At 37.8% G+C, this 11,684-nt stretch overlaps 1 long non-coding RNA gene across 1 annotated transcript; it reads right to left on the bottom strand.

The window, feature by feature from the left end:
* Window positions 1-7,440: 7,440 nt before the first annotated feature.
* LOC113285643 lies at window positions 7,441-9,259 on the bottom strand. Its single transcript, XR_003328829.1, has 3 exons — window positions 9,183-9,259; window positions 9,032-9,084; window positions 7,441-7,734 (listed from the first exon to the last, which is right to left on the bottom strand). It is a non-coding gene; the product is annotated as an uncharacterized LOC113285643 (long non-coding RNA).
* Between the last annotated feature and the right edge of the window lie 2,425 nt (window positions 9,260-11,684).

Consider the following 11,684-nt stretch of genomic DNA (forward strand, 5'->3'; position numbering starts at 1 on the left):
ATTCGCATACTAAAGAAAAATGAGGACATTGATTTGTTGGAAAAACGTCTCTCAGCTCAGGAGACCATTCGTAAGAAGTACTATACGGACTTTCAAGATGCCTGCCCTTCCTTAGCCAAAGTGACTGCTGAACACAATGTGTTGTCCTCTGAAGCGTGTACCCTTATGAACATACTTACTGAGGCTTCTCAAGCTTATCCTCTGAGAATGCTTCGCTACGGATAGATGTTAACGATCTCCGGACCGAACGTAATACTTTGGCTAAGGATCTTAATGCTGCTAAGGAAGAACTTGGCGAAGCTGAGCATAGTTTAGAAGATCCCCTTAACCACGCCGGAGGTAGCTTAGGGTCTTCTTGCAACACCCCGTGTTTTTCGCATGGCGCATGCTAAAAGATTTACTATGGCCCGAGATGAAGCTTCATCCAAAGCTTCCCTTGCGTAGGAAAATGAACATTGGACATTGACCAATGCGTTGACAATGTTCAGCCCATCATGGCTGGACATCGGGTTGGCAGCAGACAACCATCATGGCCTGACATTGGAACCGGCCAGTGAGCCAGAATTGAATGTCCAACCATCTTGGCCGGTTATTCAGAAATATATGTGCAACGGACATGAATAGTAAAAGTGGGACTTGGTGAATGATTTTTCCTCCCTTAATCAAAGTTGTAAAAATGTCGAGTTAACATATATAGAGAGGGGTACTTGGTTAAAGGTGCATGTGTGGACCATGCACCAATTAAGATTTATAGCTTAGCCGGAACGATGTAAATGATACTTAGGCCTCATTTATAGCTGTGTAAACTTGCCAATGGAACATGTTAAGCATGGGAATTACTATGCCATTCCACGGGATCGACGATGCATATCCTCTATGCATTTCTATGGAACGGCCTATACGGATTAGGACATTACCATTATTGCTTGGCCACAACCTCGCAAACGTATTGGTTTAAGTTTCTGTCCCTTCGAGAATGAACTACAGTCTATGCTTGATCCCTTTGGAGTAGGGAAGGGTACGTAGGCAGACGCAATGAGTTATAGCATTGTCGTTCCAGCACGTTGGCCCCTCATATCGTCTCGGTAGCTCGATGCAAGAGATGATTGCGGCCAAGATTGATGAGGCAAGTTGCATGCCAGCAAAGGGATGCTCATACTTACTATCAAGCTACACAGAGTTGGTAAGCGTAGTAGGGAAATCGCAATAAGATTGGAGAGGCTTATGCCTCATGCATGGACAAGACTCGGTAGTATGACGATCACTCAGCTAGATAGGAAATTCAGTGATAAATTTCTTACGTTGAAGGAAAGCCATTGAAGCATGAAATATGCACTGGCCTTGGACCTATGTCCTTATACCCTTTTGCGGACAAGGGTAAGTTTGGAACGGTGCACCATGCTCCACGAGCATGCCTACAAGGGCTAATGGACGTACGTTTTCCTATCTTTAAGGCCCGGATCATAGCTTCATCATGGCGGATCGGGAAAGTTATGGCATGCGTGCCCAGGCGCGCCAGGTGTAATTTTCTGGTCCATCATACTCGATAACAGCAAACCCAAGTGAATTCTAAGGTGAAATTGTACTGCTGAAATCAGATTTCATCAACCCAAGCTATAAGCAACAATGTCATACAGTTCGGAAGTCCGAAATAAAACTCATGCATTTAGCTAATAAGGGAAGGAACTCAAAATTCAAAGCAGTGAAGTATCATTTGGTGTCTGGCCCACTCATAATGGTAAAATAAAACTTTCATAATTTACCCATAGAATAGTAGACTTACCAATGGGAATGTATCATTAACATTTTGGTGTAAATTTGATGAAACACCAAAGACAGCAAAGTAAACCGACATTGAAGACAACTCGATGTCCTTTGTCTACAATGTCAAAATTTAGGTGTAAATTTTGTCTACAATGTCACATCCATTTGCATTTAAGACAACTTGATGGCCTTTGTCACAAGTTTGACAAATAGAAAGAAGATTAGCAGTCATACCTTTTACGTATACTGCATCATGGATTTCTAGAACACCGAAAATTTGATCGTTCCCTTCTTGCTGATGTAGCAACAACTCCCATCTCCAAACGTTACAGGACCTCCTTCATAGTCAATAGATGAAACAAACCATGTGAGATCACCTGTCATATGTCTACTACAACCACTACCAAGAAACCATTGAAAAGCAGAAGTATATCTTAAAGCAAAGGCACCCATACTATTAGTACTTCTCTGTTTAGAGTTTCCTGATGGTTTTGTGTGTCCTTCAGAGTATCAAAAAGTTGTTTAGTTTTCTTACAAAGATTACTTGCAACATTCAGACTCTTTTGAAATGACATACAAACCTGTTGAAGGTGTTTGGAAGAATCACAACAACAATACGAGCCAAAACCTTGAAGTTTGTCTGAGTGGTTCCTAGTCATCTCAGTTTTCTCAACAACCGCTTGTTGATTACCACCTGATTTAAGACTATTCTTTAAAGAGGAACAACTGGAGTTTCTCAGATTCACCAAGGGACTATTACCAGATATCAACTCCTTAAAAATTGCAATTTCTGCAGCAAGACCAGAGTTGATCCGGATTTGTTCATCTAACCCTTTTTGAAGAGTAACCATTTTATCAGACTTTTTTTCTACAGTTGGTTTTTAAAACTGGTGAAGCATCAATTGAGACTTTATGGTCCATATAGTCAGATTGCTACAAACACAGACTTTTGAGGTCTTTGAACGTGTTTGCCTGCTCTAATACCAATTGAAAAAGCGGGGGTCTAACAACAACACCCAATATTTCGCTTAGCAATCTGTATGGACAAACTCTAATATACTTTTAAGAGAATCAACAAGACTCAATCAATTAAAAGTATATCAACGAGTTTATATCTCTCTCTCTTGATTTGATTTCCTCAAACAGAAACTGTGAGTACTAATAAAATACAAGGAATAACTTGGATGGTACTAAAGACCAATACCCAAATATTAATCAATGACAATCAACAACCAAAGGTTGGATTAGTCTAATTGATGATCTAACGCACAACCTGTATTATTTCAATTATGAAGATAAAACAATATAACGCGGAAACTGAAATAACACAGACACCAGAAATTTTGTTAACAAGGAAACCGCAAATGAAGAAAAACCCCGGGACCTAGTCCAGATTGAACACACACTGTATTAAGCCGCTACATACACTAGCCTACTCCAACCTAACTTCGGGTTGGACTGTAGTTGAACCCCAATCAGTCTCCCACTAATCCAAGGTACAGTTGTACTCTCTACGCCTCTGATCCCAGCAGGATATTGCGCACTTGATTCCTTTAGCTGATCTCACCCACAACTAAGACCTGCGACGACCCAAAATCGCAGGCTTTCACAATAAACAAATCTGTCTCACACAGACAAGTCTATCAAAGGATCAATCTGTCTCCCACAGAAAAACCCTAAAGTTTTTGTTCTGTTTTTTGATAATAATCAAGGTGAACAGGAACCAATTGATAATCCGTTCTTATATATTCCCGAAAAACAACCTAGATAAATCAATCACCTCACAACAATCTTAATCGTATGGTAGCGAAACAAGATGTTGCGGAATCACAAACAATGAGACGAATATGTTTGTGACTACTTTTTATATATTGCCTATCAGAGATATTAATATCAAGCCAATCAATCTGATTGTACTTGTACGATAGAAGATGCAAGATCAGATCACACAACTACGATAAAAGTAGCATCGGTCTGGCTTCACAATCCCAATGAAGTCTTTAAGTCGTTAACCTGGTTTTAGAAGAAGAAAACCAAAGGTTAAAGGAAAAACGACTCTAGCACGCAAACTAGTATCACACGTGAGGTGTGGGGATTAGTTTTGCAGAGTTACTAGATGTCCCCTTATATAGTCTTTCAAATCATGGTTTCGCCTTGGTAACAAAGCAAACAATATTCACCGTTAGATGAAAACCTGATTTAGATTCAAGCTAATATTTCTCAACCCTTAGATCGAAAACTTAGCTTGTTATACACAAGTGACCGTACCCAAACGTGTACATTGTTGGTTCAACAATAGTTAACCAAAAGGTTAGCCATATGAGCATTTCATACCAACCATATTCTTCTTCACCATAACTAGTTCAAGTGAAACAAATGAACTAGTTAGATAGTTGCTCAATTGAAAGGAAATCTTATGTACTACACAAGACATTATTGAAGCAAAGATGATTTGATTCACTTGAATCAGTTCATGAACTTTATATCCACGGTTTGCAATTTGCATACCTTAGTATTTATAAGTTTAAGTTCAGAAATCATCTTCAGATATATAACCTTCTTAAGTTCGCACACTAGGTTCGCGGACTTAAGAAACCGGGCAAAGTTTACAAACTCCAGCAGAAAATCTCGGCAAAGACTTTCCGCCGGTTCGCGGACTGGGTTCGCAGACGCAGCTAGTTTGTAAACTCCAGCAGAATTTCTCGGGTTGAGAAGTTTGGCAGTTCGCGCACTGAGTTCGCGGACTTGGCAACAAGCCATTCTTCCGGTTTCTCTTGATCAACAAAGTTCACAAACTTTGGTCCAAGGAATAGGACTTATGCACATATGTGTTTCCACAACAATACGTATGTCCATCATTGGTTATGTAATCTAAACTCTCATTCCAACCATTGAAACATTCTTAGAGGACGTTATATAGTTGTTACACCATTTCTCGTCAAATCAATTTTCAAAGTGATTGAATCATATCATGACTTTCGTCACTAGGTAAAGATAAACATGGTCGAAGCGAAACGCTTACCAACACATATTTCGAGATATAGATAGGCGAGGTATACTCGGGTCGAAATACCAAATTTATATAATCTAAGTCTATATATAGCATACGACTTTTTGTCTCAAGAAGTAGGATATAAAGTAGATATACTTTTGAGCGACAGATAAGTTCAAGTCTTCACATACCTTTTTGTCGAGAAGTTCCACCGGTTCCTTGAGTAGTTCTTCTTCTTGTATGATGAATCGCCATGAAGTCCTTAAGCTCAACTACACTTTTTATCCTAGTCCGATACTTAGCTATAGTAGACTAGAAATCAAGACTTATAGTTTTGATCACTAACATTGATAAACATGCTTGAGATAGCAACACATGCGAGTTCGACCGAGCAATGCTCTAACAGCAACGATGACTATAGTAAAAGTCTAAGACTCAGAACAAGCTATATATATATATCATGGCTTTGAACTATTTACCCCAACCCTAAGGCAATGGGAAATCAATAAATTTATTCATCCCAAAACAAATTTTGTGAAACATTCATTTACTCAAAACCAGAGAAAAATCGTCAGACAATGCAAAACATAGCATTTTACTTATGTCTTAAAATCAAATAGACAACATCGGAAAATCAGCAAGTCGAAAACAAACAGTCCAAATAAATCAGAATTGGGCTCTGATACCAACTGTAACGGACCGGTAAATTTTTCTTCTAATGGATTGATTTCCAACCCATTCATCAAGGCTAAAATCCCGCTTCGTCACTCGATAGTCTAAAACGATACGTAAATTTAGTTTAAAAAATAAAAAAATTAAAGAAATTGATAAACAACGACAAAATGAATTCAGTTTCTGAAGAAAAAGTCTCAATGATAAACTTTCACTTAGAAAAAGAAAATAAACATAACAGAAATAACATTGGCAGTTGATTTTAGAAACTATAAAAAATAAGGTTATCCGATAACTCTCATTAACAAATATATACCAGTGTTCTACACAAGAGAATTTTTGAGAAGAAACTTAATTCATCTATAGTACAGATAACCCAGAAGATGTTTATATAAGACAAACAAGACATATGAACTTAAATAGCTCAATAACATTTTCATATATAAAATACAAGTTTTGTAGAATCCATTTACAAAGGCATTTGAGTACTTAACAACAGAAATTTAAGCAGACCGAACACTGTTCCCAGAATAATCTCAAACCCACCTATAAATTATGCCATGAGTCGGTGAAGCGTGACCTGGAGAAGCGGAAAGAGGTAGGATTTCTGTACCCATATTGAGTTGGACTGTCTATGACAGTTTGTTCGCTCACAGCATGTCCATTCAGAATAATCTGTCTCGAGAGATCGTGTTTCTCTTTTCACCACTGACATGAGTTGCTAGTTCTTTCTGAAATGGTTGTCGCTCTATGGAAAATATGTGCCGGCGTATGAGTGGTGTTTGGTTTCCGGGTGCTTGTTGGCTCGTCGCCCCTAGTGGTGAACGACAAGCCCGATTACCTCTTCATGCCAGCCTTGTGTCCCCATTTTGGTTCCTGTATTGCCTATGCACTGAGAAGGTATTGATGGTGTCCCCTCGTTTGTTGGTTAATCTTACTTATTGTTGGTAAGATAGTTCTTTCGCGCACAACGTGTCCGCTTGAAACAACTTGTACCTGGTGCTCGTGCTCGCCTGACCTTAAAAGGCTTGGATGGCTTGTTCTACTGGAGATGGTTGTTTCTTGATGGACAATACGTGTTGGCGTATGAGTGGTGTTTGGTTATTGGGTGCTGGTTGGATCCATGATCCGCGCGGCGACAACAAGCCCGACTACCTCTTCAACATCTTCCCAGATTCGTATTCGGGAAAGACTCGTTTGGTTCTTGTGCCCATCTATAGAGAAGGTATCGATTATTGTCCCTCGAAATGGTGAACACGTGAAACCATCCTAGCATATTATGAATGGGGGGAATCCCTCCCGTAACTATGCAGGCAGCAAGATCGTGAAAGGGATGACTCTTCCCTGTAGCCCTGCAGCCCTGGGTAGGGATATATTGGGTAGGGATATTTTGGGTATGCTACTTTAACAGTCAAGAACACGTAAACCCTACTAGATTAGTGTGTCCACTCCCTGTTCCACCGGCAGCACGGAATATGCCAAGTCAAGAACACGTAAACCCTACTAGATTAGTGTGTCCATTCCCTGTTCCACCGGCGGCACGGAATATGCCAAGGATTTACTATCGTCTCTGTACAGGTTGCTCAGACATGCGAGCCAGCGTAGAAACTTACTAGATTAGTGTGTCCACTCCCTGTTCCACCGGCAGCACGGAATATGCCAAGGATTTACTATCGTCTCTGTACAGGTTGCTCAGACATGCGAGCCAACGTAGAAACTTAGCCATATTTTGGAGATTAGATCTTCACGAGGTATTACCTCTGCTCTGCGCTGACTTGCTAGGGACTAAAGTGATTGGTTTTGGTTTTGGTATATATATATATATAAGGACAACAAAGTAAATACTAGCTTTGCGTCCCTAGTGTTGCTACCGCAAGCTTTTCACAATTTAGTGAACCAAGTAAATTCTTATCTCTGTGGTGGAAAAACAAAACAAAATGGAGTGAGCCACATCCCAGTAGGGGATATAACGACAATCGATGCCAGGAGATAAACAAATAAAATGCCAATAGTTAAAAGCATCAAACTAGAATATGAAATTCGTAATTAAATGTAAAGCATATGTTCATAAACATTTGTAAGCTGCCATTCAATCAAATTCAGATAAAATTACTCTACTATTTACAAGGCCAGTGCCTACGTCATGATAGTCCGATACCAGCCACCGTTATCAAACAAACGGTCTTCCGGGTTGCCATCCGTAGATGGAGTGCCAATTAGGGACCGACGGAGTGCCAATTAGGGCCCGACGATTCTATAATAGAGTTCCCTAGTTTCCAGATCAAATCAGTTGTCGTCAAGGAAACCTACAGAAAACCAAGCTATGAAAATCCCGTAAATCCATAACTAAAATCTTACACAAATATAATCTTGGCAGCATTCTTAAAACCTTACCAGGACACATTTTCGAGAGCGTAGTACAAGCTCATAAAGCTGTAAGAAAACATGAATACAAGGGAGAAAACCACTCGCTTTAAGTGTGGCATAACGTGGAAAATGTTTCGAATATACTCACATCTGTAAATTCTACCAAATAAAGTTAGCCCTAATTGCCGAGAGAGAGATCTATCTTGAAATAGATATATAAAACACAGTGAAGTTGTTATGGGTAAACCAAGGGACCATTTAAAAGCTTTTTCCTCCCATTTTGCTAACAATTATGTCAAAACTCAAGATAGCTAGGGAATGATTCAAATCTACAGCATAAGAAAATCTGGACCCTCTTACCACTCAATGGAAAAGGCGCCAAAAAGTATAGTAAAAGAAGAGATAAGATCTTTTTACAATAAAATCTTCATAAGAGAACAAATACGCTAGTGTAGTGGAGAAATGTGCACTTCTTATACCAAGAAGAAATCATTAAAACAGTGCGTTTTTAAGGTAGTACATTTATTAAAAATTAAGTGGCGCAAATATGGATTGTAAATACTCAAGATGTTGATGTAAAGCAACATCAAGGGGCTTGAAACTTTGAGTTACGGGGTTGGAAAGAAAATTCAAATACAAATTCCATGAAAATCAAATCAATTCTCGACTGGTGTTGAACTATTTCATAACACTCAATTCAATGCTTGGATTTATGATGAAAACTTAGTAGCTATATACTGCAAATCATTTCTATCTTCGTAAAATCATTTACAAACCCTTGATGCAGTTGAATAAGCAAATAAATAAAATATTTAAGCTTTCAAGCCAAGTTTCCTGCAAGTTCAGGACATTCAAAGGGAGTATTCACAAAACTACAAAATGAGATGTTTTTATAAAATCAACGACTAATCTGTACTGCAAACAATAAGAATTCAAACCAAGTCATATAAAAGATAAATCTATATATGGATGGAAGGGTGGGGTGGGGTGGGGGGATTCAAGTTTGCTCTCGGCAACTACGACAAACAGGTAAAATTTATAGGGAATTTTCATGTTAAGAAATTCAGCAACAATTTAGGTACACAAAAAGTACAAGAGTAAATTATAATTACCCATTCTTTGATTTGTAGCAATCACGAAATATCGAAAGGAAATAAAACATAACATGCAATAGCAATTTCGATTAACACCATTGGAACCCATAGTTCAAAATCAAAAGGAAAATAAAACCCCTACCGTAATCGCTCATCCCACATCAAGAGCACCCATTTGCATCCTTCTTCTTGAAACTTCAAATCATTTAACAAACAAATTAATTAAGACTTTATTTTATGCAACAAGTTGGTCAACGAGATTACAATTAGCAATCGAGAGAGGAGTTCTTTACCTCTTCACACTATTGCACCGCAAGGAGATATATTAACAAACTCTCAGAGATTCACCCTCCAACACTCACTGTTACTGGTAGGGCTGAATATGGTGTCGGTTAACCGTTGGAAACCGACCGAACCAAACCAATAAGCAAGAAACCGAACCAAACCATTTAGATTTGGATTGGTTTGGTAAAAAATGTTGAAAAACCGACATTACTGGTTTGGTTTTGGTTTGACCTGAAAACCGAACCAAAAACCATTAGGGAACCGATTAATTTTTAAACTTAATTTCTACCGTCGATTTAAAAGTATTAGATTCTACCCATTAATTTAGAGGATAAATAGAAACCCTAAATCTAATATTTCATTATGATATTCTCCCTCTTTCTCCTTCTCCACCCCCAACTACAGCTGCTGCTACTCGACTTTTTTCTTCCCGTCTTCCTTCTTTTTTATTTGTCAATATCTAAATTAAGATATATTATATATCTTCATTTGATCTCTATAATTAGAGTAAGTTTTAACTATTCTTGATTTTTTTTTGTCTGTATATTTGTGTAAACCAATACTATCGGCAACTACGATTTTTTTATCTGTAAATTTGTGTATATTTTTTTGGTTTGACATAATTATTGGTTAACCAAAAACCACTGGGACAAACCGAAACCAACTGGAACCATTTGGAAACCGAACCAATGGTTAATGGATTGGTTTGGTTTAGATCTTTAAAAACCAATAATATTGGTTTCGGTTTTGGTTTGGCTAGAAATCGAACCAAAACCGACCATGAACAGCCCTAGTTACTGGGGCTTTAGAGATGGGAAAAATTTTATTAAGAGAAAAGGGACGAGAACAAAGGACGGGAGATAAACTGGAATTTTATCCCTTTTCCCAAACACCCTTGACATCTGTGTAGTTGCATAAAGATTTTCTTCCAGGCATTTTGACATGTGTCTCACTGCATGGAGACTTATCAAGGCAACCGATTATTGGATTAGAGCTGACAGGTAAATTAGACACACCCAAAATTAGGTTTTTAACAAAGCAAATAAATTGATAAAGGTCGTCTACAACGACTATGAGCATCCCGTACTAAAATTCTGCACCCGAATACATTAGGATTGGGACTAAAGAATTAGGAAAATTTTTAGAATGTTACAAATACTCAGATCCAAAGGATACTTTGTTCAGAAAAGGTTCTTCCTCATAAGAACAAAAGTTTAACGTTTTTGAACACGTTTTAGAAGAAAACTTTGTAGATCTACAATAGTGCAAGTCTTTTGAGGCTAGGAATTCAAAGCACTTGCGTAAAGGAAAGATGAACGTATCAATAGAAAGTGAGATCCACCCTTCTTAAACTAAGATCTCTTTTTCAAAGAAGATTTGTACGAAAGTAAAATGAAAGAATATTAAGAAATCGGACTTACAAAGACTGTTTCTAGCGCCAAACTGTGACTACTATTTTTCTCATAGTCTACGTAATGTATACAACTCAGAGAATCCAATACTAAGTAGTAGTGATATCTCATTTGAACTGATATAGCTAAGTAAGAAAAGGTACTCAAGATAAAGACAATAATAACGAACAATACTGAGGTAATGTAAATTCTACTAAGTTATAATGAGACACAAGAGATTACGTGGTTCGACTTTCGTCTACGTCCACGGGGTAATGAGTGATCGTTTTTATTAAGTTGTGGTTGTTACAAAGATCTTAAGTGCTTCCCAAAGAAATCAAGTTGTAGTAAATACTTAAAGAAGATTTGATTAAAAGAGATTCAAGTGGTGTTGTGCAGGTGTATATTGAAGATTAAAGAAGATTTGAAGACAAAGAAGATTTCTTATTTGGTTCTCATATCTTTGGTTGTGCACAAACCTGATCGTCTGGGATCCAACTAGAATCGAATTTATTTGATCTTGCGTGAGATCGGCATCACTTTATAGTTTCTTGTTGGAATCAATATCGATTGATTGCAAATCTAAACTTGACTAGGTAGTTATTGGATAAATTGATCTAACCAGGCAAAGAAGTTTATTAGATTAAACGGAAGAGCCTTTGCGCATGACTTGAGATATATATATATATATGTATTGGTAAGTCCAAATTGTATTAATGAGCAAATATTTACAAAGATTTTACAAGAAAAGAGGTCCAAGGACCCCAAAAACTTCCAAACTACTTAAATCTGAAATAAGAGGCATTTGGATATGCTAAAGACCTTAAAAAATAAGGCATTTCATCATAATTCATGCCTTCTCCATTTCTAAGCAAACAACCCTTATTATACATAGTATTCGCTGCAAAATTGGATTCACGATAGATGTGCACATAACGAATTGAATCATATTTGCTTTGAATATTACTCCACCTTTGTCGAACAAACCAAGGAAACTTATTAGTAGAAAGAGTTGTAATAGCTCCAACAGCATCTGATCTCACCAAAATTTTCCGCACTTCCCACTTCAAGGCCCATTCTAGGCCCACAATTACATTATATAGTTCAGCGAGAAAGTTA

The sequence above is a fragment of the Papaver somniferum genome, chromosome 6 (assembly GCF_003573695.1).
Source record: "Papaver somniferum cultivar HN1 chromosome 6, ASM357369v1, whole genome shotgun sequence".
In the NCBI taxonomy this organism is placed as follows: domain Eukaryota; kingdom Viridiplantae; phylum Streptophyta; class Magnoliopsida; order Ranunculales; family Papaveraceae; genus Papaver; species Papaver somniferum.